Raw genomic sequence first — 5,415 nt, forward strand, 5'->3', positions numbered from 1 at the left:
ACTGAATACAGGGTCTCATCCATACTGGCCAAGTGCTCTACCTCTGACATAATGTCCCTTTCACTCATTGGAGCAGGGCACTGGGAGATGAGAACAGGAAAGACATGTTTCAAGCTGGAAGCTGTAAGGTTTCTGATTTAACAATTGAGTTTCTGCTCACTCCGAAGAGCACAAAGAGTTCTGACGACACTGGCACTCCACACAAAGGGGATCTGGACTAAAAAACGTGGTGAGAAATACAGCAGCTACATTTGGAAGGACTATGTATTTTATTGCATTTCTTTGAGTCTTGACAGGGTGGCTAGCAACTGGGAAGTTTAGAAAGCGAAAATGGAAGGAGGATGGACTCATTTTTTATCTTTGTGGCACAGAGGCCTTGTGACTGGGAGGGGAAAGAAGACAAACAGGCACCACCGGTTCCAGGGAGATGCTTTGTGTTTTCTCATTGCTTTGGCAAACAGCCCTAAACTGACAACTCACTCCTTTTTCTCTAGCTGAGCTCCCAATTTTTGAGGAGCATGGGCGATTTCTGGATTAGTCATGAATACACTTCATGGACCTACTACTCCTGGGTAGATCGTATGCATTGAGGTCTAGCTCTAGTTTGCATCCTTGATAAAATACCGAAACTCTTTTATCTCTGCTTTCTGTTTTCTCACGCTTCAGGTTTCCCTGTCTATTTTCACTCATTCAGATATGATTCACCCTTGGTGCATTTCATACTTAAATATTCAGTCAAGTTGCTCTTTATATTCAAGCCTTAAGCCAACTGTGAACAGAACTGGCTTCTCACACGCGTTATCTACAGAACAAGTACCATCCTGTCCTCTCCCCAACCTTTCTCATACTATTAGTATATCATAAACACAGTGGCTCACAGATTTCATCAAACTAGGTGGCTAAAGGACACATACTCCTTTGAGTGACTAAATGATGCATATTCTATAATTCTTCAGGTCTTACTTTGTTATCTTTTCTTTTTAGAAGAAGAAGAAGGAGAAGAGGAGGGTGGAGAAAAGAGGTCAGAGAAACCATGAATAAATCCTTCTTGTCTAAATTGTTGTATTTTTGCTGCATATTTAAGAGTTTTTGCAATAGTTGGTGTAGGTACAAAAGTGGTCTTCACTTCCCTTAGTGTTGGCTTTACTAAAGAGCCAGCATGATGCCAAGCAGATAAATTAAAGGATTTAAATGAAAATGTATCATGAGGAAGCAGTTCTGCTTTACCAAGATGAAAAGCCAGTTGGTGGTGACTTTGAAGACTTTCATGAAGGTTTTAATGTGGACCTGAACTAGGAACACAGACAGAGGCTGCAGTAGCTCCTCAGTATGAAATAGGAAAGTGTCTTGACACACGGAGAATTCAAGCAGGCAAAAGACAGATTCAGAGAGAAAAATGGGGTTGTATAATTGCCTCTAAGGGACTTAGTCTAGTTTCTCATCTGACAGAAATCTTTCATGATAGCAGGTAAAGGCCAGCATTGTAATACTTCTAAGTATAAAATGTTCCCACAGTTTAGTTTCTCAGTGTAGATATTTTGAGAAACAGAGTCTAACTTGTGATTTCTGGGAACTGATTTCATAGGCATGGATTAATGGTAATTATTTTGCAAATAAAAATGAAATTTGCTAACTGATGAACACTGGAGGAAGATGTTTGTAGCTAGGCTTTCAAGAGCACACAATTTGTCCTTGAAGCTTAGAAATCAAATGGTTAAATGCAATTAATCACAGGCTCCTCTACAAAGGTAAATTTTGATAAGTTTTAGCAGATACAACAACAGAGATAGGTGAGTTAAAATATAAGAGAGATCTCTTTATAGGAGCAACAGAAGAGTCCTCACAGAAACGCAATGACGGAGCAGGTCTGCAAACAGAGCTGAGCAGTTAAATATCTAGCAACTGTGATTGAGTCTCTTCCCTAGGTGTATATAGACATGACCACTGAGACTGGGGAATGACAGCCAATAATCCGGGTTCTATTCAGTGATCCTGGGAGAATCCTATGTAAGAGGAGGAGAAAAACAAAAACAAAACAAAAAACAATCAAGCAGTTACTAAAATAATTACTAAGTATTTCAGACAGAACAGTGAATACAGACACTTGGGAAATGACCTGACAAATCTTCACAAGAAAACAGTGAACTTCACAGTGAGATCCTGCTAACTGGGGATGTCTTTCAGCACGATAACGGACTATGACCCTAGCTGTTACCACCTGAGTCATTATTTTATTAATCTTCTTACTGGCACTGTTAAAAATACAGAATCATTTTGACTACTTACTAAATCTATTTTTTTCTAATGATATTTGCTTGAATAATTTAATAATTTTTTAAAAAAGAATTTAGCAATGAAGGACATGAATGAGAACAATGTAGAACAACATATAGATGTTAGAATGTCACAATAAAACCAATTGCTTTGTGCACACTCATACCTTCCTTCTGCAAAAAAAAAAAAGTCACAATGGAAAGATGTATCTGTCTCTGTCGATCTTAGTTCTATGGGAATCAAACAGAATTATGCAGAAATATAAAAACTGTGGAGTGGGAAAGTCACAATGGTAGAACCAGAAGCTCTAAAAAAAGATGAAAAGATCCAGGTCCATGACTACAGATAAAGCCTTAGTTATCTATTGGTGTATAGCAGCTGTCTCTAAACTTAATGATTTAAAGCAACTATTCATGCCTTTTCTGAGATTGAGGAATACTCAGAAATATCCAGAAATGTACACGAAATCTCCTTGGGCAGACATTAGGAGATGCCCAAACCAAATTTGGTTGGGAAAGGAAAGCAAGATCCACCCAAAAGAATCATCTCATTAAAGCCAAAAACCAGGTAGGTAAAAAAAGAAGTAATAAACAAAAGTCACTACCACTAGAGGGAGAATACACCTAGAACAGGCTCTCAGGAGAATGCATTCATTACATTGGGCAGAGCTTGGAGTCATTTAGAATTTGTCAAAATGGCTTTTGCTGAGAAGTGAAAGGATATTTACTGGGGTTCTTATGTGTGTTTTACATTTTTAAAATGTGGGCTAGTAGTTTCTGTCTTAAAGCATGGTGTTGGTATGGCAAAAGCAAAGAATGTCCTTCAGATGAACTAAACCATGAACAGAATGTTCCCGGTGGGAGTAGAAATGATTATTCACTAATTATATCACATTTTATCTTTGGTGTTTCACTATTAAAATCATTTCTAAGATCAAAAGTCAGATCAGATGTGATTGTTTCAATTGGAAAGGTCTAAAATAATTGTTCATTGGAAAATATCTTAGCTTAACCAGCTCAGACCACATTATAAGTGGCCCTCCTCAGAGTCCTCCATCTGCCCTCTGGTAGAGACACCGCTGATGATCCTGGTCTACGGCCGGTTATAGAGACACTAGTGCACACTCTCTGGGGGGAAGATACATGGGTGATTTCCCAGAGCATCTATATCCTTTGTCATCTTTCCTCTTTACCCTTTCTTTTTTTTTTTTTTAAAAAATATGAAGGGGTACTTTTATTATTGTCTTACATAACATCTTAATGAATACACCAGGTGCATTTTCTCAGCTGGCAAATAAGACACACAGCGAAACTTCCTTATGCCTGGGAAGTCAAGAGACGTCACCTGTCTCTGGGAGGATTCGGTTTCTTACGACGTCTGTGATACTGTCCATGCGGGTACCAGCGGTGCTTCGTGGTGAAGAACACCTTGCTGAGTTGTTCTATCATGGGCCCTTGCTCAAGCTTCTCACTTTTTATTTCTAATTTGGTTTTCAGCACTTGTTCGTGTGTTTCTTCATTATTACACAAAATGTCTGGTTGAGGGATAGGCAGTTGTAGTCATCGGGAAGAGAAGAGCAGGTAGACTTTCGACAAACACTAGATAAGGTTCCATTCTGGACTGGAAATAAATGTTTCCAGACAGTCCTGCTTGATGTCACCCATTTCACCACAGCGGCCATGATCTTTAGGAGGTGACGTGAACAAAGATATGGTGAGGAGAAACCACTTCTCACATCTGTTTCTAGGCACACAGATGTTCATCCCGTGGGGCCGCCATCTTGCTTCAATCCGCGTCCTCCTCTTTACCCTTTCTACAGATTGAGGGTGAAGACTTCCTTCATTTGTCCTCTTAAGAGCCCAGAAATCTTGGCCAAATCATGCTTTGTAAGATTAGAAATTACATTTATCACCACATTATTTCTATGTTTTAGCAACCTGCAGTTGCTCATCAATAGATCATTATATGACAGAACATACAAAAACATTCACCATTTGGTATTATGTAGCAGTTTGTCCTCCATAGGTATTCATAAAATACATGTATGAAAATCTGTCGGAGTTTGTGGCACATTTTATGCCTAGCATGCCTAATCCCCGACTTCCAGCTCCAACCACTCTCTCTCTCTCTCTCTCTCCCTCTCTCTCTCTCTCTCTCTCTCTCTCTCTCTCTCACACACACACACACACACACACACACACACACATACACACACTTGTGAAAATAGCCTTTAAAATGTGTGTATAATGTGCCCAATATTATTAACCTGTCCAGAGAGATGAAAATGCTGACATAAAATCCAGGAAATGACTGGGGAAAATCGATTCATTTCACAATGTCTGTCTCAATTCTAAAAATTACAGAAAAACAGCACATAAATTTGAATCATATCTTGACATGAATGATTTTTTTAAAGTTCTTATTTTTGTAGGGGAATCATATAGGTATCCTTATAAGGGAAATGAAAAGAATATTCATTCCATTGGGAATATTGACCAGTATGATCCCAGAAATCCTAAACATTGCCAGCAATTTTGCCAATTCTTGGATGCCCTTCAGAACTTGATGGCAAGACTCTACTGCCAATGCCATTATATACTTGAGCTGTAGAACATGGAGAAATCAAGCTGGTAGGACCTAAGATCATCATCCCTACCAGGAATAATCATAGATCTATAAGGTACTATGGACAATACTGGAGAAGAAAACCTATAATTAATCTCATCCAGCTGTGATCACGGTGAGCTGCTATGAAGAGCAGCATGGAAAGACACATCAACTGGGGCATGAATGTAGTGGCAGAAACCAACCACTTTCTGAGTGGATTTAAGGCACCTATACCTAACACTATTATTGGGCCAAGAACCGATACAGATCATAGACCTGAGAAAGAGTCTATTGCTATTATTCTGCTAAATGAATATAGGACAAAGCCAATTCCTAATGGCTTATATTCTTATACCTGTAGACTACGGAGTCTCTCAGCCCTTATTAGAGGAGCTTCTTTTGCCGATTTATAGTTAGATGGCGATCAACACAGGGAGCCATAGCTAGTCAAGGTGCAGAGGAAAAAAGACTGCAGAATGTAAAGTCTTAAATGGAACCCATATACCGTACTGACTGCTTCACATGTTTAGAAAC

General features: G+C 39.1%; 1 pseudogene; it reads right to left on the minus strand.

Moving 5' to 3' along the window:
- Nucleotides 1–3,468: 3,468 nt before the first annotated feature.
- LOC113458401 lies at nucleotides 3,469–4,068 on the minus strand (annotated as a pseudogene).
- Nucleotides 4,069–5,415: the final 1,347 nt, after the last annotated feature.

Source organism: Microtus ochrogaster, unplaced genomic scaffold, assembly GCF_000317375.1.
Source record: "Microtus ochrogaster isolate Prairie Vole_2 unplaced genomic scaffold, MicOch1.0 UNK19, whole genome shotgun sequence".
In the NCBI taxonomy this organism is placed as follows: domain Eukaryota; kingdom Metazoa; phylum Chordata; class Mammalia; order Rodentia; family Cricetidae; genus Microtus; species Microtus ochrogaster.